Source organism: Vicugna pacos, chromosome 4 (assembly GCF_048564905.1).
Source record: "Vicugna pacos chromosome 4, VicPac4, whole genome shotgun sequence".
Lineage (NCBI taxonomy): Eukaryota > Metazoa > Chordata > Mammalia > Artiodactyla > Camelidae > Vicugna > Vicugna pacos.
In genome coordinates, this window is record NC_132990.1 from 69,394,408 (window position 1) to 69,418,912 (window position 24,505).

The 24,505-nt window shown below is 36.3% G+C and overlaps 1 protein-coding gene across 5 annotated transcripts in view; it reads right to left on the minus strand.

The window, feature by feature from the left end:
• The window catches only part of STRBP (spermatid perinuclear RNA binding protein), a 113,367-nt gene that overhangs the window by 75,321 nt on the left and 13,541 nt on the right, over positions 1-24,505 (minus strand). Inside the window, exon 2 of one of the 5 annotated variants that reach the window (XM_072960093.1) lies at positions 22,700-22,758. The exons of 3 other annotated variants lie outside the window; for them this stretch is intronic. The gene's annotated coding sequence lies outside the window, so the exon portion shown is untranslated. Of the gene's footprint in view, positions 1-22,577; positions 22,599-22,699; positions 22,759-24,505 lie in introns of those variants that run through there. One more of the 5 variants, XM_072960094.1, reaches the window with a different exon arrangement.

Consider the following 24,505-nt stretch of genomic DNA (forward strand, 5'->3'; position numbering starts at 1 on the left):
GGGGGAACATAAAGAGATTTCTGGGGTGCTGGTAATGTTCTATTTCTTCTTCTGGATACTGGTTAAAAGGATGAATTCACTTCATGAAAATTCATCAAGTTGTATATACGTAAGATTTATGTACTTTGTTTTATTATACTTCAATTAAAAATTTACCTAAAAAAGACAGATGAGAAAGAAGTAGGGAAGTAAACTAACATTTACAACCTACTAAGCAGAAAGCACCTAGTAAGCTTGAGACACTGTACCAAAATTATTTTATCTAATCACAATCACCTCTGGAGGTAGATGTATGTCATCACCTTTAGCAGCCCCACATCTGAATCTGCTTTCCATGTTTAGGGAATACCCCACCTTTTGAGACAGAGCCCACCTCCAGAAGGTGATGCAAAAAGTATGGCTCAATGAACCACTGAGTCCTCAGAGAACCCATTCCGGCAAGAGCTAGCAGCAGAGCAGCCTCATCTGGTTTCTAGAGACAGAAGTTCTACTTACAGTGTCCAGCATCCCCTGAGTGTTGGCATTGAAACTCCAGCATCTGTGCCTAGGATAACATATCCAGATACAGAACTTCTCGGACTGTTTCTCCAGCCCTCCAAAATATTCTGTGAACCACCTAAAAATATTCTATTCAAAATCAGTTTGCCAGAGTCAATTTCTGTAGCTTGTAACTACAAATCCTGACCAATAGTCTCATTTAATAAAAGTGAAAAAAGATTCACCACTTTGAAATATAGTTTGGCAATTTTTCATAGTTAAATTCACTTACCATATAACCAGCAATATCACTCCTAGGTATTTACCCATGAGAAATGAAGACATATGTCCACCCCCCAAAAAATTATATATAATATTATAGAATGTGTGTGCGTGTGTGTGTGTATATATGTTTATTATATACACATATATATATAAAATACAGGAAAATGTTTATAGGAGCTTTACTCATAATGGCTAAGAACTAGAAAAAACTGAAAAATCCACCAACTAGTGAATGAATGAACAAATTGCAGTACATCCATACACTGGAGTAATACTCAGCAGTAAAAAGATATCAGCTCCTGAAACATGCAATAACATGTATGAAACTCAAAAGCGTTAGGCTAAATGAAAGAGGCTTGACTCAAAAGGAGTCATACTTAAATGACTCCATGCATATGACATTCTGGAAAAAGCATAACTATAGGGATAGAAATTAGATCAGCAGTTGCCAGGGACAAGAGATAAAAGAAGACTGACTACAAAGGGACCCAAGGAACTTTCTGCAGTGATGGAAACACTTTGTATCTTGATTGTGGTGGTGGTAACATGACTGAACAAAATTCATGGAACTGTATACCCAAAGGGTGAATTTTACTATATGTAAAGTGTACCTCAATAAAAAGGACTGAAAAAAGAGACTCACAGGTGGCCACAAATCTTGCTCAAGGTCATATGTACAGCAAGAAGTAGATTCAAACTCAGGTCCTAATTCAAATGCCCATGCCTTGAAAGACAGATTTTGCTAAAGGCACAGAGAAGAGGGGAACAGGAAAATTATTTCCCAAGCCGCTATTTTTCTCCCCAAAACTTTGCTTATCAAAAATTTTCAAGGCCTGCATCAGACACTATCTTCCACATATAACTATCCATCATTTGCTCATTCCACAAATACTTCCTGAATGGCTACTATGTGCCATCCACTGTTCTAAACACTTTAAGACACATCAGTGAACAAAACAAAAATCCCTGTCCCCACAGAGCTTCATTCTAGCAGAGGGGTTGGGAGGGAGAACAATGTATCATAAACATCATAAATAAGTTAATAATGCAGCCATCAATGTTACAGTTAAGTGCTATGCAAAAAAAAGAGCAGAGTTAAGAGGAACTCCGAAGTGTAGGAAAAGATAGTTATAGAATTAAAAATTATAGTAAACTTGACAAGATAAATTTTGAGCAGATTTGAAAGAAGTGAAGGATATTTGAAGCAGAAGGAACAGCAAATGCAAAGGCCATGAGTCTAAAGCATGCCTAGCCTGTTTGAAAAATAGCAAGAAGGAGAATACAGGGAACCAGGAAACAGATGAGGTCAAAGAAGTAATAGGGTCAGACGAAACAGGGCCTTGTTTGGCTATTACTGAGTGAAAGGGGACTCAATGTAGGGTTTGGACAGAAAATGAATATGATCTGACACATTCCTGAAGGATGATTCCAGCTACTGTGTTGAGATAGACTGTTGGAGGCAAAGGTATATACAGCAGGGGTTCTGAAAAGCAATCTTTTACAAAGATCCACATAAGAGATGATAATCAGACCAAGATGATGGCAACAGTGGAGGTGGTGAGAACTGTTCCAACTCTGCATATACTTTGAACGTAAAGCTAAATGAACCTCCTAGCAGACTGGATGTGTCACGTGAGAAAGGAGGAGTGGAGGTTAATGTCATGGTTTTTGGCCTGAACTGAAGGATGAAATTGTCTCTAGAGCTAGAAAGACCTACAGGTGGAGCATGTTATGAAGAGAAGGAGAGGGGTTTGGTTTTAGGCATGTTCCACGTCAGATGTCTATTAGACATCCTGGTGAGGCTGAGTAGGCAGTTGGATATATGGCTCTGAACTACAAAAAGAGAGACCTCAGAGATACCAACTTGGGGGCCACTGTAGGACAGTAGTAGAAGATGTGCAAGTATAGACAGGACCCCCAATGGGAATTCCTATTTTTAAAAGTAAGGAGAAAGGAAGAAATAACAAAGGAAACTTACAAGGATTGACCAATAAAATGAGGGGCTAGGAAGGAGAGAAAAGAATGTGTAGTATTATGGAAGCCAAAAGTATACAGAGGAGGAATGAGTAATCAACTATGTCAAATGTTGTTTATAGGTCAGACACAAGGAAGACTGAGAACTGACTGAATTTCGGTACTTTGATGTTACTGAAGACCTTGTCAAAGGCAGTTTCAGTCTAAGAGGAGGAGAAAAAGTCTGACTCAGTCAAGTTGGCTTAAGAGAGAATGAGATGGAGAAACTGGAACCCTCATACACTGCTGGTGGGAATTTAAAATGCAGTCCTTTTGAAACAGTTTGATAGTTCCTCAAAATGTTAAACATAAGCAATTCTATTCCTAGGTATGCACCCAAGAGAACTGAATCACACTTACACAAATATATGAATATGAATATGAATACATCAGTGTATTTCATAATGGCCAAAAAATGGGAACAACCCAAATGTCCAAAAACTGATGGGTAAACAAAATGTGGTACTCATCCATGCAATGGAATATGATGCAGTCATAAAAAGGAATGTAGTACTTATAGATATTGCAACATAGTGAAACTTGAAAACACGCTAGGCAAAAGAAGTCAGACACAAAGGTCACATACTGTATGATTCCCTTTATGTGAAATTTCCAGAACAGGCAGATCCATAGAGACACAGGCAGATTCCAACAGAATAGGCAAAGCCACAGATTGGGACACAAAATGAATAGTGAGTGACTGCTAAGAGGTACAGGGTTTCTTATGGGATGATGAAAATGTTCTGTAATTAGATATGGTGATAGATGCACAACTTTGTGAATATTCTAAAAAATACTGAACTGTGCACTTTAAATTGTGAATTTTATGGTATGTGAATTATATCTCAATAAAAAATAATAGGGGGGAGGGTGTAGCTCAGTGGTAGAGTGTGTGCTTAGCATGCATGAGGTCCTGGGTTCAATCCCATAAAATAAATAAATAAATCTAATTACCTCCCTCCCCCCCCAAAAAAAATAAGAGGAAGAGCGACAGTAAGAGGAAAGAAATTAGAAACAGTTGAATAGAGAAGACTTTCTAAACGTTCAACTACAATGTGGGGTAAATAAATGGCAGTGCAAGTGGGGTAAAGAAAGTATTTGTTAAAGTGGGGAAAATAACATGTTTATATGCTGATGGATGATCCAACAGGAAGTAAAAACGTGATGCAGGAGAACTGGAGGGGGGTTGATTCTTGGAGCAATATCCTTGACTAGTTGAGAAAGGGGTGGTATTTAGCACACAAGTAAAGCGATTGCCTTTGGCAGATGCACAGATATTTTATCTATGCTAACAGGAGTAAGGGTAGAATGCAGAGGCAGAGTGCTTCAGTTTTCTTAGTGAAGTAGGAAGTTTCTTAGGAAGCAAGGTCATCAGCTGAATGGGAGAGAAGGTGTTATGGGCTTAAAGGGAAAGGTGATGGTGTAAAGGAGAGGTCTAGGAGAGGTATAGAGTGAATGGACTAGGTACATATGATTGCCTGGCAGCATTAAGGACCCACTTGAGGTTCGAGGTCATGAATTTAAAATCAGCACAGATGTTGGAGCGTGTGTGCGCGCTTACACGCACACATGTTATTTTCCAGCAATGTTCAGATGCACAGGTACAGAGTAGGAGTCAGATTTAACAAGGATTATAAGTTTTGCCAAGTGAGTATAAAAAAGCAAGAAGAGCATGGGAGTTGGGGGTATATGCAGAGGAATTTGTATAATGAATGAGTATGGAATTTACACTGGGTGAGGAAGGGAGTGAGAACACCAAGAAGATAGAGACAATGAAAAAAATGGATCTGAGGCCCATGGTCTGACTAAGGTCCAGGGAATACAAGATCACTAGAGGAGAATTCAAGGAACCAGAAATCAGTGAGTTAGAAGAATCACCTATGTATAAGTCATACCTAAATGCTCAAGCCCAAGAAATCATTCCAGTTTCCGAACAGCAAATGGATTCTAATAATTATCAAATAATTTTGTGCTCTGCTATCATTTATTTGCCATCTGAAACTCAAAACACTAGCATGCCTAGTACAAGTCCCATGCATTTTCATCTGTTTATCTATTTATTTAGTAACTCATATAAATTTCCTAATATACTCCTGGCATATTCCAGGTATTTTAATAAATACTCATTGATGGATACAGAAACCTGATGAGTTATAAAGCCAGGCAGTGAGGGAATGAAAAGACAGATAAGTGAGCAACTGTCCTTTTCATATCACATATATCAGAGACAATTTCTCATCAGCTGTCTGCCTTTCAGACTACATCACACACACAACTCATTTACCAATCATTGTCCTTCATATTTACTATTCAAAGACACTGCAGCTGATGAGGCAATTTTCTGTTTGGCTGCAAGAACTATACATTATTAATAATCAAAATTGGAGAGGACAAAGCCATTTCATCAAAGGAAATCGTCAGTTTTAAAATTGTTTTAACTAAAAAATAGCTCGTATTTTCCAAATATGCTTCTTTAAGAATATGTGTGCATCATTATTTTAACAAATAGCATACTTTTTAAAATTTCAGGTATTAAAGGGGGGAAAGCACAAGGCATAAGAATTATGTCCCCCAAAATATAAACATACTGAAATCTAAAGCAATTACAAAATCCTCTCTGCACAACTCTAACTCTCCATCACAGACGTAGAGTATAAGTAACTTTTCTGTAACACAGTGGTTCTCATTTCCGTGCATTCGAATAAGAGGCACAGGAAGATTTTTAAGCTAGATGTTGTGCCATCATACCTCCAGGGACCAATTTAATTGGCCTGGGGTGGGATCTAGGTTATCAGGGTTTTTTCTAACTCTCCAGAAGATCCTAACTGACAGCCAGGCAGAACTACAGACCTAATCTAATCCTTTCATCTGTATCGGCAGCCCATACTTCTCTCCCAGACTTCAGATTTCATATCCAACTGCCTTCTGCACATCTCCATCTGGAAGGTCACATGGATACCCCAAATGCCAATGTTCAATCCTAAAGTCAGCATCTTTTTCCCAAAGCATATTTTGTTTCTTTTTGTTCTTTAATATTTTATACAATATAACTTAGATACAGAAAAATGCCTAATTCATCTAAGCACAATTTAACAGTCCTAAAAAAAAGTGTCCTTCTAATTATCAGCCAGATCAAGAAACATACCACTAACAGCACCTCAATATCCTGTGTTTCTCTTATGTTGGCTGGATCCCATCCATTCAGTCACTATCAGAAGATCAGGAGGAGTCATCTTAAGATTTCTCCTTCTCCACTTAACATTCAATAAATTCCAAGTATTGAACACTTTACTGCCTAAGCATCTCCCCTCTTCCTTTTCACTGCCATTTTCTTAGCCCAGGTTCTCATGAGGATGAACTTGCCTCCAGTTTAACGAATGAAATGATTTCATAAGGAAACAAACCTGATTGTCACCTACTCTTCCTTGTTTCCCTTATCTTCACAAAATTAGGTTCTCCTTTGAACTGGCCCTGATCTACATCTATCTAAATATCTATTCTACTACCCACCTATCTATCTACCTACGTACTTAAATTTCTCCCTCTCCCCGCCACCTCTGACAAACCTGCCCACTTCAAAAATTATACTACAAATGTGCTAACATGCTTACCATTACCTATTTACACTATGCCACTTCCTGTCTTTCTACTGCTGTTCTGTAATGCATATCCTCTTCTCCCACTGCTGAACTTGAACTTATCTTTCAAAACCCACAGCCACCAATTTCTCCAGGAAGCTGTCCCTGACCACGATAATATCCTTAAATAGGGATTCATTCCCCTGTATGCAATTTCGACACCCTGTTCTTGTCTGTAGTTAGAAGCATTTTTTCAGTGTCAGCCGGCCTACAATAGCCCCATACTTGCTCTGGGAACTGTCTTTTCTATGCCTTCTACTTAGCTCCATCCACAAATGCGGAAAGTATGTACTTCAAATCCTTACCCTCAAACACAGCTGAACCAGACTGGGCAATCAGATTCTACCTCCCAAGAATGTAGAATTGAAATTAAAATAGAAAATTGGTGTCTCTGTGTGGCTGAGAACTGTTAGTTTTTAAAGAAAGGCTGTGACTGGGATAGACTGGGATTTCAAAATTGTAGAATAGATAAGCAAGATTACACTGTATAGCACAGGGAAATATACACAAAATGTTATGATAAATCACAGAGAAAAAAATGTGACAATGAGTGTGTATCTGTCCATGAATGACTGAAAAATTGTGCTGAACACTGGAATTTGACACAACATTGTAAAATGATTATAAATCAATAAAAAATGTTAAAAAAAAAAAAAAAGAAAGGCTGTGGAAGCAGCCATATTCTACCATATTTACTAAAGAGGAGAAAGCAGATCTTCAAAGTGAAAAGGAACAGATGGGCAGAGTCAAACAGAGATAGGAGACAGTCCTATGAGCCTTCCAGTTCTTAGTTCCAATTCTTCCTAGAGCTCCTCCAATTCCTGCCCCTGAGTTCTGAAAGTACCTATATATTGAGATACTATGAATTTCTATTATTTGCAACTAAAAGGTCTAAGTAATATTGAATTTACTTTCTTACCTATCTCTCCTATTTATCTCATTAGCACCATGAAGGCAGAAGCTGTGTCTTCATCTATCTACCAGACTGGCACCGATCCTGGAAATGTCAGGTGCTCAATTAATGACTGCCACCTGAGGTAGACTTCAGAGTTATGCATTTTTTACATACATAAATTTCAGCTCTTAAAAGTATAAACAAGTATTGAACTCCAGCTAATTATATGCACATTGAAGTGTTTAGGGATAAACTGTAAGGATGTCTGCAATTTATTGTGAAACACATCAAAAATAAGATGGAATGATAGATGGGTAGTGAGATAAATACATGAATAAACGTGATAAAGCAAATAAAAGAAAATATTAACTGCTGAGATTAATTAACTCTACAATTAACTGCTAACTGTAGAATAAACAGGTGTTCACTGTACAATTCTTTCAACTTTTTTGCTTATTTAAACTTTAATAAAATGTTTAGAGAAAATTTTTAAATCTGCATTGGGAAAAGATCCACAGACATATTCGCATTAAATGATTTTATTGCCCTCTGCCTTAAAATGGAATTTCAAAGGACTTTAAAAGGTACAGTAGGTACTTAGGTGATTTCCTTTCACTGGTTAGAAGGTTTTAAAAGTGTTTTTCTCTGCCTTTCTAGTTCATATGCTTGTTTCACAGTGACAGCAGTGAGGGACAATTAAAATAAACTAAATACTTCCAATTTCATGCCTCCTTTAAAACTAGTTTTAGAAAACATAATAAAGTTAGATTGGATAATTCAAATCATGTTTTCTATTATCAAAACCATTCATCAAGACAAAAGTAAAAGAGCTGGCAGCTCTATACTGTTAACTTTCTCTACAAAACAGAAAAACACATTAGGATAATAAGGAGATCAGAATCATAAAATCACAGACTGCTAAACCTGGTCAAATAGACTAACTACACAATCCTTATTTCTCAAACAGAAAACTAAGACCCAAAGAGATGAAATATCTTTGTCCAAGGTCACCAAACAACTTTTCAGCAAGGCTGAGACTCAAATTCTAGACTCCAGAGCTCTTTCCTTCCTTCTTAGTAGTCTCAGATCCTTTCTTTTTTTTTTTTTTTTGAAGAATAATAGTATGTGAAGTGCTTCATTCTCAGCTTAAATATTTTGTATTTGTCCAAGTGGTTTTTTTGTACTACACATTGAAATTATAAATACAGGTGAATACAAGAATCACAGTATGACCCAGATTCAAATGACATATCTTATCATTTACTGTCACTGAACTTCATTAAAATAGCCTGAAACTGCTGTCCCATCATTTTAGGCAAGTAAAGAGGCACTGACAGAATTTTAGCAGTGCATTTGCCTACATTCCTTGGCTGTGGTAGAAAGCCAAAATTAAATGTGTACATTGCCAAAAAGAGAATAATTCAAAGCTAGAAGTTGGAAGACAAATCTTAATTCAGTCTATTTTTTAGTCTATCTTTTTACTCATAATGTATATGCTAAAATAACAGATTACGAATCTGGGTAACTGTATTTATTCTTGCAAAAGCATTCAAGTAATGCTAGTCTGTGTTGTATAAAGACTTCAATTAGGCTTCAGTGAATTTAAGATTCAATCACTATATTCCTATCGATATTTTGTAAGACAACTGAAAATCTAAGCAAAGACTGGATCCCTAAGGCACAACTTCAGCAAAATACACTGATACCCCACAAAGTTACAGGTCACCAACCAGATGCAGAAAGAATGTTATTCCTTTGTCTGATCTCTGTCCCTTTCATAGCAAAACTAAAGCTGTAAGGGATGTCAAAAGGGTAGTTTGCTATATGTAAAATAAATTTAAATCATGTAATTTCTATTTACTAAAATTCAGCTGTACTAAAGTCACCTCTTCTGAAATAATTTAGGAATAAAGTGCACATCATGATAGGGTTCCAAGAAAAATAATCAAAAATAAGTCAACTAGAATGAGCTTGCTGTCTGTTCTAGTAACGTGGGAATGTGTATAAGTCTCCACCTCTCTGATTAATAATCCATCTGTACAAATACTTAACATTCTGCCATAGTCCACAGCTTCCACTCCCTAAATCAGATTACCACAAATGCTGCTGCTGAAAACACTTCACCAAGAACATTTCAGCACTGAAGAAATACTCAAAAATACTAAAGAATGGCATCTCACCTCCTAGTGTGTCAGAGAGGAGACTGCTATAATGCAGAAAATGTTCCCAATTTCTTGAGTAGCATGTACTAAAATGGTTTTCCCCACATTTTAAGTACAGCAAAATTATCTGTGAAATTACATAAATAAGCACTGTATTTCAAGAGAAATACATTTTACTAACAGAGAAAACATGACTGCCACAATTATTTTATTTCTATTTTTTATTTCCTTTGCTCATTTTACACGTCATTTTATCTACCAGAAACAAGGCTATAAAATGTAACTTCTAAAGAGAGCAAAATCTCTGTTGCCTGGTATTCCATTAACTGGCATACCTAAAGTATGACATCATTTATGAATGTAATGATGACAATGAAGCAATGCAAGTTCTTGATGTACTTCTGAATCTTCAAAATAAGATCAAATTATGCCAGTAATTTGTCCATATATTAAATTGGACATCACTAATATTATATTAGACACACTGTTAAGGAAAGATGTAAAAACAGCGATAGCAGTAAGTATGAAAAATGTTGGACAGAATTTTCTGCCCCTAAAAATGGTGTGTTACACAAACTGCACTGACTTTGAAGCCATGAGATCTAGACCGAAGTCTCAGTTCAGCAATTTCCTGCTGGTTTCCTTCAATGTTTAATCACTTAAGTCTCAGTTCTCTCATTTACAATGGGACCACCACTACTTGCTTTATCTACTTACCTCACACAGCTGGTACAAGAAGCCAGAGATGAATATGTGCAGTCATACTTTGTAAACATAGCACCGGGCTGTTCCGGCATTCTTGCTGAAATCTATTACAACTATGGCAGAGACTGCTAACTATCCACCAAAGTCCACTGTTCCTTCCAAAAACAGTTGTAGCTGGGACAAAGCTCCCCACCTCCATATTCTGTAGCTGAAAATGCACTCCCAAGAACATTTCAACACTGATGAAATACTCAAAATACTACAGAATGACATCCTACCTCCTACTGTCAGCAAGGAGAAAGGACATGACATTACCCAATCTCTGTGCAGTTAGATAAGGCAATGAGACTAAACCCTCAGCAACCAAAGTGAGTGGAAATTAATATTTGCAATTTTCACCTCACTTAAGAGAAAAACCTCTTGCACTGTGCTGCCAACCATAACAACCTTGGAAGTCAGGTACTAAGGATGGTAGAATCCCTATTAGCCCTAACGCGTGAGGTCCCTAAATGCCTATATAAAGGTGAGCCACATGCTGATGTGGACACCTGCTCTGAACTATTATGCACTGGATCGGGTGTTTTGGCCAATGTATTTCAGGGCTCTAATTCAGCAGCTGGAATTACAAAACTAATACAATGCCTAATCCCTCACGCAAGGTAAGGTGATGGGTGCAACTATAAAATCCCTAACAGGAACTTAAGAAGTTTCCAATGCCTTCACACAAGGTAACACATAAAAGATAAAATTCCCAAAACGAATAGTTTCCCAGAAAGACATTACCTGAGAAGACTATAAAGCACAGTGGATAAGAGAATAGGCCCTGAAATCAGACTGCCTCAGTTCAAATCCCTGCTCTACCACTTGTTAAGTGTGTAATCTTGGAATAAGATATTAATCTTTCTGTCTGACATGTAAAGTGCGAATAAAAACAGCATTCACCTCATGAAGCTGTTGTGATGTTTAAATGAAAAAAAAAAAGCCCATGTTTTAAAGCTGCTTAGCAAGATGCATGGCACAAGAACACTCAGTAAATGTTGGCTTTTATTATTAAAATTATAAAATTCATCACGATACTGTACAATTTCACCAAGGTGATTATGTATCAATAAGGCTACTGGAATGTTACCAGATCCTCTACAGTCTAGTTAGTGGTGCAAAGTATTCCAGTAGATACGCAATTAAACCTAGGTTTCCTGAAAGGCAAATTAAAAGCATCTCACTTCCAGTAACCAAGAAAGACAGCTGCATACAAGAAGCATGAGCTAGGGTCTGTCTATTTGCAAACCACTACAGTGACCAAGAGAGAACAGTGCATTGTATTAAGAGACAACCCAATTTCAGAACAGGCTGTACAGCGATTCTAATGGCACTGTTTTCCAAGACAGAGGCATCCCAGCATCCCACATATGCACATGAATTTATAAACAGTTGAGATCCAAATAATCTAAAGATGTGAAGGGAGATTACGCAAGGAAATTTCAAAACTTTGCCCTGCCTTCCTAACAATGAATCTTACAGCATAAAATAGAGAGAACATTGTTATTTGTACACGTACAAGAGAAAACCCATAACAAACATTAAACCTAGGTATATTATAAAAGCAATTCCACATTTTAAACAAAGGATACTCCAAAAATAAATTCTATACTATAATACCATCTGGAGAGCAGGCACACATTCAATAAATCATACAGGGAGAAAGGTAAATTCAATCATAACATTACAAAGTTACAGAATGAGAATCTTTTAAGTGTTACTAATGATTTCCTCAGCAGTGGCAATAGCATGTATGCTTTGCTACCCCTAATTATAAATACATTAAATAAAATAAATAAAACCAAAAATCAGATCACATCAAATCAAACCCTTCCTAGTATGAAATGTCTACCCTGCCCTCCCTGTCTATCCAAAATCTTACCTTTTTTTCCAGGGCCACATTTAATCTCACTGCCACAGTGAGGCCTAGTGAAGAAGACTACCCTGACCTTATAATCTGTACCTGTACCACAAATTTAGACACCAGGGCACTGAATGCCTTGCATTCATGTGAGTATGACTTACCTTGAAAAACAAAACTCCTGGAGGGCAGGGATTGTCATCTCCTTTTGCTATGCTGTTTTTACAGCCAGTGCTGAGTAATAATAATGATTATCATCTACAATTTATTGAATGTCTCACACTGAGCTAGGTACTCTAAATAATTTTAATATAAAATATCTAATGAACACACATTACTAAATGATACATTTGAACTTACGAAGCATGTTAATGAGTATCTAAGAACCAGCCAGCCAACAAGAGAACTAGTACATTATCATCACAGATGAAGTAACCCATACAGTCTTCATCTTCACAGCAGCCCTGAGAGAGGCAGGTATGTACCACTATCCCAACCCCCACCCCAAGGTGGGGTGGGCAACACAGGCTCAAAAGGACTCAACCAAGGTCACAAAACTATTAGTGATAGAGCCCACATTCAAAGCAGGTTTCCTGACTGAAAGACCAATTTTCTTTCCACCATACCTATTCTATTACCTGGATTTGCCCTTCTCCTCTGCCTCTACCTGAACTCTAGACTTGTCTGTCCAACTGATTCCCTGCCAGCAGTGAAAACAAAGTCATCAAAACAGTTTGAAACTTTCTACCCAAAAACCTACTCCCCTCCCAAGCCTTACCCATCTCATTGAACACCAATAACCAACCACCCAAGCTCTAAATGGAAAAAGTTCAGCCCTGACATGCAGATGGTCAACATAGCCAATAACCCTCCTTCTAAAATGAATCCTGAATCCTTTCTAGCATCATTTTTCACCTAAACGGAAATATCCTCCTAATCATCTTCCTGCTTTCATTCTGGCCCCTCCTCCAAACAACTGACTCATTGCTTACAACATCAAACCTTTTCACTCCCCCATTCAAAATCTTCCAACAGCTTCTCATCATCCTCAGAATAAAAATCATACTCCGCTCCCAGGTTTACAAAGTCTCAGCTGATTTGGGCCCACCTCACCAAACTTTCACCTGTACCTCACTCTCTCCCTCTTGGTTATTACACTCTGATCACTGTCCTCCTTTTTGGTCCCTCCCACATACTATGTCCCTGCACTGCACCAGCAGTTCCCTCGATTGGAACAATCTTCTTTTTCTCTTTCTTAACATTCAGACCTACCCATAAATGAGAACCATAAATAAGGGCTTCCCTGATCATCCAATCAAGTAACCACCCCATCACTCTCCTATTTTTATATCAACCTACATTTTAATTCTCTGCATCACTTAACTGATGTATTTCTTGATTATTTGTTTTCCATTTCCCCAAAGGAACATAAGGTGAATGGAAGAAAGGACCTTGCGTCTTTTATTTAACTGCATTCCAGTGCCTAGAACAGTCCTAGCCTACAATATTGATAAGGATATTGAGTAAATACATTTATGAATAAATTAACAATTACCTCCATTTCCATTGCTCTATTATTGGTGTTTCTTTTTAAGCATCAACAGGTGGGAGTGGGGCAGTCCAAAAAGTTAACATTTTTCTAGTTACAAACAAATCTCTCTGTCCAATTTAAGTAGTACTTCCTCTACAGAACTCCTTCTCCCTAATCTCATTCCAGTCTACTTAAATCCAATGGTAAAGATGTACCATAGTAAAGCCGTCAATTCTCCCCAAATGGATATATAAATTGAATGAAATTCCCATCAACATTTTTCTCAAGACACAAACGTATTCAAATATTTACATGGGAAGGCACAAGACTCAGAATTTGCTAAAACAATTCTGAAAAAGAATAAAAGGGGAGGAGTCACTCCACATAATTTAAAGCTTTATTATATAGCTTTAGACTATGTAATCAAGACTGTGTGGTACTGGCAGAAGGACAGAGATCAATGAACAGAGGAGACCCAGAAACAGAACCACAAAACCACGGCCAACTAAGTTTTGAAAAAGGTGCAAAAGCGATTCAATGGAAGAAGGACAGCCTTTTTAACAAAAGGTGCTGGAGGAACTGGATATTAATTTGGAGGCCCAAAGAAAACAACACTGATCTAAATCTTACATCTTACACAAAAAACTAATTCAAATGATCACAGACTTAAAGGTAAAGCTATAAAAAGTTGAAGAACAAATTCACAGGAGAAAATCTTCAGGACACAGAGCTAGTTCTATAGTTCTTAGACTTGACAACAAAAGACCCGTAAAAGAGAACCTGATAAACGGGACCTCATCAAAATTAAATACTTTTGTTCTATGAAAGACCCGGTTAAGAAGATTTAAAACACAACCTAAAAACTGGGAGAAAATATTTGCAAACCACATATCCAACAAAAGACTTTATCTAAAACATATAAAGAACTCTCAAAACTCAACAGGGGGGAAAAAAGCAAGCAACCCAATTAACATACATTTCAAAAATTTTCTCCTAGAAGAAATAAAAGCAAGAATAAACAAATGGGACCTAAAGAAACTTACAAGCTTCTGCACAGCAAAGGAAACCAGAAGTAAAACAAGAAGAAAACCTACGGAATGGGAGAAAATTTTTGTAAGTGAAACCGACAAAGGCTTGATCTCCAGAATATATAAGCAGCTCATACAACTCAATAAGAAAAAAATAAACAACCCAATCCAAAAGTGGGCAGAAGACCTAAACAAGCAATTCTCCAAGGAAGACATACAAATGATCAAAAAGCACATGGAAAAATGCTCAATATCACTAATTATCAGAGAAATGCAAATCAAAACTACAATGAGGTATCACCTCACACCAGTCAGAATGGCCGTCATTCAAAAATTCACAAATGACAAATGCTGGAGAGGCTGTGGAGAAAGGGGAACCCTCCTACACTGCTGGTGGGAATGCAGTTTGGTGCAGCCACTATGGAAAACAGTGTGGAGATTCCTCAAAAGACTAGGAATAGACTTACCATATGACCCAGGAATCCCACTCCTGGGCTTGTATCCAGAAGGAACCCTACTTCAGGATGACACCTGCACCCCAATGTTCATAGCAGCACTATTTACAATAGCCAAAACATGGAAACAGCCTAAATGCCCATCAACAGGTGACTGGATAAAGAAGTGGTATATCTATACAATGGAATACTACTCAGCCATAAAAACCGACAACATAATGCTATTTGCAGCAACATGGATGCTCCTGGAGAATGTCATTCTAAGTGAAGTAAGCCAGAAAGAGAAAGAAAAATACCATATGAGATCGCTCATATGTGGAATCTAAAAAACAAAAACAAACAAAAACAAAGCGTAAATACAGGACAGAAATAGACTCACAGACAGAGAATACAGACTTGTGGTTACCAGGAGGGTGGAGGGTGGGAAGGGATAGACTGGGATTTCAAAATTGTAGAATAGATAAACAAGATTACACTGTATAGTACAGGGAAATATACACAAAATGTTATGATAACTCACAGAGAAAAAAATGTGACAATGAGTGTGTATATGTCCATGAATGACTGAAAAATTGTGCTGAACACTGGAATTTGACACAACATTGTAAAATGATTATAAATCAATAAAAATGTTAAAAAAGAAAAAAGAAAAAGAAAAAAAAATGAACAAAAGACATTTCACTAGAAAGGCAATAAATATGGCAAATAAGCACATGAAAAGTTGTTCAATATCATTAGCCATCAGAGAAATACAAATCAAAACCACAATGAGATATCTCTACATACTGATCTGAATGGCTAAAATAAAAAATAATTCATTGCAAAATAGTGGGAATGCAAGAGTACAGCTACTTTGGAAAACCATTTGGCAGTTTTTTTTACAAAGCTAAGCAGTCTTATCATGCAATCCAGGAATCATGCTCCTAGGTGTTTACCCAAATAAGCTGAAAATTTACATTAACACAAATACCTGAACACAAATGTTTACAGCAGCTTTATTATAATTTCCAAAAACTGGAAGCAAGATGTCTTCCAGTAGGCGAATAAGCTGTAATATATCCACATGGAGGAATATTATTCAGCAATTAAAAAAATGAGCCATCAAACCACCAAAAGACATAGAGGAAACTTAAATGCACATTGCTAAGTGAAAGAAGCCAAGCTGAAAAGGCTACATATGTACGATTCCAATTACAGCCAACCCTCGGTATCCAGATTCTCAAGCCTGTTAGTATCCATGGGTTTCACATCTGCAATTCAACGAACCTTAGAATAAAACTCCAAGGTTAAGAACACACAGATACAGGGGGGCGACTGTATATGACATTCTGCAAAAGGCAAAACTACAGAGATAGGAAAAAGATTGGTAAGTAGTTGTCAGGGGCTAGGGGTGAGAGATGGATGAATAGGTGTAGTGCAGGTGTTTTTTAGGGCAGTGAAACTTTTCTGTATGATACTGTAATGGTGGATATATGTGTACTTGTCAAAACCCACAGAAAGTACAACACAAATAGTGATCTCTAATGAAAACTATGGACTTTAATTAATAATGGATCAATATTGGTCCATCAGTTTTAACTAATGCATTTTAATAAAAGGGGAAATCACCAAAGGAGGAAGATATATATGGGAACTCCATTATCTGCTCAACTTTCTATAAACCTACAACTGCCCTAAATAATAGTCTATTAGTTTTTCTTGAAAAACAGTAATAACATAAAATGCTGGTAAAGATGTAGAGAAACTGAGCCACTCACACATTTCTGGTGAGGAATGTAAAACGTTACAGCCTCTCTGAAAAAGTACAGCAGTGTCTTACAAAACTAAAAATGCACTTACCATAAGACATGGCAATTGCACTCTTGGGCATTGATCCCAGAGAAATGAAAATGTATGACCACACAAAAGCCTGTATATAAATGTTCACATCAGCTTTATTGGTAATAGCCAAAAGCTAGAAACAATCCAAATGTCCCCCTATTAAACAAAGTGAGACATACATAACTACCACGGAATACTCAGCTATAAAAAGGAACAAACTATTGCCTACTTGCTAGAGTTGTTGTGAAAATTACATGTAGAAGAAACTATATATATTCATCTGTGTCTTGCTGAGCAGTGTGTGGCACATAGTAAGCTCTTAATAAATATTAGCTCATTGGGTATCGAGTAAGAAATATGTATGTGGTATACACTGCAATACATAAAATTGTAAACTGTAGACAATGCTATTAAATCATTGGAAAAAATTATTTAAAAGGAACAAACTATTAATACAAGCAACAACTTGGATGGATCTCAATGGAATTAAAGTGAAAAAAGCAATCTTGAAAGATTGCATACTGTATGATTCCATTTTTATAACACTTTTGAAATGACCAAATCATAAATTATTATTGAATTTATTATTTCTTATAAAAGCAAGTGAATCTACAATTTTCTCAAAATAAAAAGTTTTTTAAGCTACAATGGTAAAGATATATTCTCCAAAATCAAGTATTTCCCTTTGGGTGGACTGACAAATTTCCCAAAGCAGTAGGTCTCAGCCTCAGATGCACATTTAAGAAGCACCTCTAAAAATCGTGATGCTTAGGCAGTGTCCCAGACCAACTCAGTTAGAATCCCTCAAGGTGAAACTCAGGTATCTGCATTTTTAAGCTATCAAATGTGCAATTAAGAGAATCAATTAAGAGGATCAGTGTCTGCCCAATGTGCAATTAAGAGAACCAGTATCTGTCAGAGTAAGAGTCTTTTCAAAAGTAACCCTTATTAGCATGCCAAGATTATTAACAGGTGTTACAGATCTGACCATTAACAATTTGCTAAAATTTTAGCTACAAAAATCATTCCACTGATAAGTGGAAACATTAACCCAAATCTCACCCACCTTCCAGAAACAGAAGACTCAAAGAATTAGCCCAAGAAAGACAACAGTTCATTACTGTATATTTTTAAATAGCATCCCTATTTGGTAATGGAGTTTGAGAAGTTGAATGGTAGGGTCATTCTCATCTGTGAAACTTCTATAAATATCAAAATGGAACTATTAATCTGGCTTTCCAAAATCTTTCGAGCAAAAAGGTTACCATATTCCATTTAGGATTTAACCTAAAATCAAAAGGAAGGCTTTAAAACAATCTCAAGAGTTTCACAAATTTAACTACCTACACAGAAACCAGGAGAATAAGGTACAGAACATGAAGTATTTCAAATGAAGTGCTCTCTTCTACCTGCCTGTGAAAAAGCAGCAGTGGCAGCATCACAAAAAAAAAAAAAAACTGACTTAAAACTAAATGTCATGCAGGAACACTCAACACACCAAACAAACCAACATACCACATAATTCAACACATCCAAGCAGCAGTGGCTAAGAAATGGAATAGCGTGGACACTGCAAGGATTTGGCAGACTGATGTAGAGAGATTCACGTTTGGTAATATAACTGCGTGTTACATTACCAAAATAGATTTTGGTTTTAGGCATGTCTGGAGGTTTGACAGAGGGCAGGGGGCAATTCCACTGTATAAATTATTAATTTAAAAGATTCTCGGCCCAGGTAAATTAAGTTAAAAAAACAAAAAAACAAGAACACTGTAACATAACAGAACTCGACAGCTGTAGGGTGCTTAAAACATTGAAGTGATAAGGTCATTTTTAAATATGTGTAATCTTTTTACAAGTTCAGAAGAACCACAAATTATGGAGCTACAAACCACTAGCTATTCAAAAGAAAATTGTAGCTTATAAAATATTGGCTGACTGCCAGTACAAATGAATTTTTTTTCCTCAAACAAGCTTTGTAAGCCACAATACTCTTTCAAAAGTAACTATAACTATATTATACACAAAGTAATGTATTAGATAGTAAAGGTTAAGTTAATTCTTGGCCTAAACAAGCTGTAAAAGCCCACAAATGAATTGTTCATCAACACAGTAAAATGTCACCTTGAAAAAGTTCAATTCATTACTCTTTTATCATAATTTCATCAAGCAACTAAGAAAAAGTAACGATAATAAAAAATAACTTTGGAATCCAAATACCAATTGATACACTTAAAGTGGGAGATTAACTACAACCCCTACACCCCTTTAAAATAGTTGTCCTTTGAAAAATAGCAAAAACCCCCTACAATCCAAAAATGTTTCCCTCAATTTACTGCCCAAATAGAAATGTAAAAGACAACACTCTGGAGATAGATGAGGGTTCAGATCCCCAGCTATACAACTTCTTAGCTATAAGTACCTTGAGGAATTAACCATTCCAGGCCTCACTTTTCTCATTAATAAAATGCAACCACCACCACACAGCTCACGGTGAAACTGTTATAAAACTCTAAAGAGGCAATGCATGTAACATAAGAACTCCGTAAACGGAGGCCAGAATAGTTGAATTACTACATTCAACAAATGGACAAATCAGGGCATTCAAAATATTGAGAAGTCCAATGTCTTATCTAACTGGTACATCAGCGATAATTGTGAGTTGAAAAAAGTATAACAACAACAACAACAATAATAATAGCTGCCATGAGTGCCTCCTAATGCTAGGCATTTTATAAATTTTCTTTTTAAATCTTTACAACTATCTGGTAAGGGAACAACTAAGCACAAGGTATACAGAGGTACTTTGGGAAGCATTAAAATATTTCTGTAAAGTCTTGGGTACAGATACTTACCTGTACATGCATAAATATACATATTTTCCCCCAAAGAAAGGAATCTGAATATTATTCATTCTAGTCTGAGAATATATATAATATAGTCCAATATGTGTAAATAATATATTGCTCATATCTATGTATTCTTGGCACATTTTACTTAATCTTGTTTTCTCATTTATCAGTTATAACATTTTGATAATTGTTTGATAATTAGTCGTACCCACATCACATCCCATTTTTTTTTTAAAAGACAAATAAGAACCTATAAAAATACTGGAAACCATACAATCCTACAAAAATAGGGAAACAATGTAAGAATAAAAATATAAATTGCAATTTAATTTTGTAAGCCTAGCGTACTCTGTATGAATTCTTCAGTCTAGCCTGACTGACGTAATGACCACTGAGCAAAGCACTGCACTTTCCCCCTATAAAGACAATGGCCTCCTCTCTCCTCCACCTACTTAAAACTCATTTCACCCAAGGCTGTATGTCACACTTGTTACAGAGAACACTGCGTTTATCTTTTTTTTTTCACTTGTACATGATTGATTGATTAATTGATTTTGCTTTTTTTTATTGAAGTATAGTCAGTTTACTATCTTGGGTCAATTTCTGGTGTACAACACAATGCTTGTTATCTTTTTCATGAAATTATGTCTAACCTCTCTAGCTAGTATAAATTACTGAAAAGGAATCCACTTTCATAATGCATATCTTCAGTAGTACCCTAACACAATGCCTTGTCTATAAAAAGCACTTAAATAGTAAATGACCAATTCACTGTTTCAAAATTAGGCCACTCTTTAGTTCAAGGAATAAGATAATTTCTAATACTGAGGATTGTAAAACAATCCATTCCACTTTAATTTCCAGATTAACCATTATTAAAGCTGCAGTTTGCAAATCTGGTCACTACCATGGTTCTCTAACTGTGATCCAGGGACCCCTGGAGGTCTTTAAGGCCCTTTCATGGGTCTACAAAGCCAAAAGAATTTTCACAGTAGTAAAACTCTCATTCTCTTTTAACTCTCATTCTCTCATGAGGATAGGGTTTTCCAGAGGCTAAACAATGTGTGGAGATATTATAAAATGAAATGTATCACATTCGGAAGCCTAACATAATTCAGAGAACCAATATTTTCCAAATGACCAATGCATGATGTTACAAAATCATGTAAGCATAAAAATCCATTCACAACGCAAAATCAATGAATTCTAATGTGACAAGATATAAAAAGCTCACCGATCAGGTTTCAGATTCCATTAAGAAACTATCATTTGTCAAGTTTTGGTATAGTATCAAAGAAGAATATCCATAATTATCTGAAAAGGCTATTAAAATATTCCTCTTTTCCAACTTCAGATCTGTAATGCCAAATTCAACCAGAACAACATACCACAATGGAATAAATGCAGAAGTAGCTATCAGAACCCAGCTGTCTTCTATTAAGCTATACATTAATGAGATCTGCAAAAATGCAAAGCAGTGCCACTCTTCTGATTAAATTATTTTGCATTTTGGAAAATAAGATATTTTTCATTAAAAATATACCATTTGCAGGAAGTGGGGGGAATGGGTGGATGTTGGACAATGGGTACAAAGTTGTAGCTATGTAGGATAAATCAATCTAGTGATCTAATGTAAAGCGTCTAACTACAGCTACTTATACTGTACTGGGTAGTGGAAGTCTGCTAAGACAGTAGATTTCAGGTCCTCTCACCACACACACAGAAAAAGGTAACTATGCCACAGATGGATATGTTCATCAGCTCAACTATAGTAATCATTTCATTAGGTATATGTTTATCAAAACATCATGTTGTGCACCTTAAATACATACAACTTTTATTTTTAAAAAAGTCACCAAACAATATTTGTAGTATCAGAGAGAATTTATAGTTGTACAGACACAGTTCTGGAAGAATACATGCTATTGACCACAGGGGTTGCAGTGTGTATATGACACAAATGAAATAATTTCATTTTTTATCCTGATTCTGTATTATTGGGGGGTAGGTTTATTTATGTATTTATTTTAATTTTAATGAAGGTACTGGGGATTGAACCCAGGACCTCATGCAGCATGTGCTCTACCACTGAGCTGTACCCTCGCCCTTGATTCTATATTATTTTAATTTGCACATATTACTTTTGTAATTTGAAACAAAAATTTAAAACCTAAAATCTTAAAATATGTTTATACATATATGTATATAATGTGTGTTAACATTTGTTATTCCTTTTAAATGAATTAATTTTATCAGATATAATTTGTAATAATATAAATTTAATAGATATAACTCATATAAATAGATCTTTGGGGTCCTCATTAATTTTTACATGTGTAAAGGAATTTTGAGTTTAAAAGTTTGAGAACTGCTAGACGAGCTAAATGTAGGTTGATTTTGGTGTTTCCCCATACTATGCCCATTCACTTGGAAAATGCAAAAATTTCTAAGGAAGGAATCACGTCGATACAGTGTAAGTCGGGGCAACAGTTACTAAGCTCTTCAGCGCAAAACGAGTTTTGCTCTCATTCTGCAGTAAGCAGTCCTCCCACAAAGAACCACTACTTAGATCTTCAGTGAAAGGATTTAGCAAAAACATCGATTCTCACTGATTCCCACTGCAGAAAAAATAATCACTTAGCCATAAGCTCTGTTTTAAATAATCAAAAACAAAAATAGTACAACCTAACAGACAGCACTTACTGAGTCCAGAACATATGCCGGGCACCGAGCTTTATTTACATTATCTCATAATCCTCATGACCTTGCAAACAAAGTGTAACAGGGCGGGGGAAGAAGACTCAGATGTACTTGCCAAAGGTCATACTGTTAATAAACGGTGGAATCAGGATTCAAATCAAGACTGTGTAACTCCAAAGTCCAGTGCTCCCTCCACTCTACCAGGTTAACCACGTAACACTAGACTGGAAATCAGACCTGTCACTCCTTACTCTGGGTCCTTGAGCAAGCCACCTTCTCTCAGCCAGTTTTCTCACCTGTAAGATAAGAAAGTTAGTCTAGCTGATCTCCCAAGTCCCCTCCACAGCCAATATTCTTGGATTAGAATTCATCACAACTTCAAGCCCAGTTACTTTTAGAGTAAGATGCCTTTTGTATGCTTTTCTGAACAGAACAAGAGAAGCAAAATAAGTAATTGGGGAAGTAATGAGGAAAATTAATAGACTAGGACATAGATTTTCATGCTTTAACATTAACAATCATCATAAAATATACTATAAACACTAAGCAGGCACTGTGTACTTCTTTCATTCCAGGCAACCAGAACTTCCTTCTTTGACATAAGCTTAGGCATTCAGCCAGCAAACATCTCTGAAGGTGGTAAGAACCTGTCAGCATGCAACACAGGAACACCTAACTGAAGGACTGCTGTGGAGAGCAAATGCTTCATCATTAGCCTGTACAGGAAGCATCATCTATTCTTTGAGGGAAATCATAATCAATGGAAATATTTGCCAAGCATTTCTGAGAAAAGGAGGGCAAGCTGTAGGAAGTAGTGAAAACTGACACATGGCACTTCAACAGAAAGAAACAAAATAAATCCAAGAAGGAATGTAGTGATTGCAGAACAGTGTACATTATGAGGTTTTACAGTACTTGCATTATGTTGATTTGTCTAGGCTACCAAAATTTAGACTTCTTACTACAACTACAATTTGAAACATAGTTTAGAACGTGCCAGATACTGTGCTAAGCCCTTTAATCCCACTCTGCAGACCTGTATTATATTCATTGTAAAAGGTGAAAGAAGGTCTCACAGCTACTAACTACCAGAATAAGGATTTGAAATCTGACCAACTCCAAAGCCTGTACTCTTTATGACATGTTTTTGCTGGTTCCAAAGACAAACCTCATCCTTGGCCAAAAGAGAAAAATAATGTGTAATATTTGAGCCAAGTTACTAAGGCATTTTAAAAGTTTTAAATAAAAAGTTTTTAAAAGCTTGAAATCCATTTATGGAAGTACCTAGTGTTTAGATATTAGCAAAAGTCATAAGGTCATTGTCAAAAATCTATACTTCTTTGGATAACTATCAATACACTCAAATCAGGACATTTGAAATGGCTGCTGTTGCTGTAGCTTGCATTCTTGTTATGCTCACACAACCTAAAAAAAAATCTCTTTTGTCCAAAGTAGCCAGGAAGCTATTTTTTTACAATACTATCCTTTTAACCCAAAACCCAGCATACTGAAGCAAGTTACTCTAGTGCCTATTACTCAGGAGAAGAGAAGTCGTGTCATTCAAATTATAATAAAAAGTTGCAAGGTTTAGAGGATATGGAGAAGAAGGAACCTTCCTACACTGCAGGTAGGAATGTAAACTGATGCAGCCAGTGTGAAGAACGGTAAGGAGGTTCCTTAAAAAAACTAAAAACGTAGTTACCATATTATCTTGCAATCCCACTCCTGGGCATATATCGGAAGAAAACTCTAAATTCGAAATGATACATGCAACCCAATGTCCATGACAGCACTACTTACAAGAGTCAAGACATGGAAGTAACCTAAATGTCCATCAACAGATAAATGGGTAAGGAATGGGTGGGTGTGTGTGTGTGTACACATACACAATAGAATATTACTCAGCCATAAAAAGAATGAAATAATGCCATTTGCAGCAACATGGATGGACCCAGAGATTATCATAATAAATGAAGTCAGAAAGAGAAAGACAAATAAATGATATCACATATAAGTGGAATTTTTAAAAAATGATATAAATGA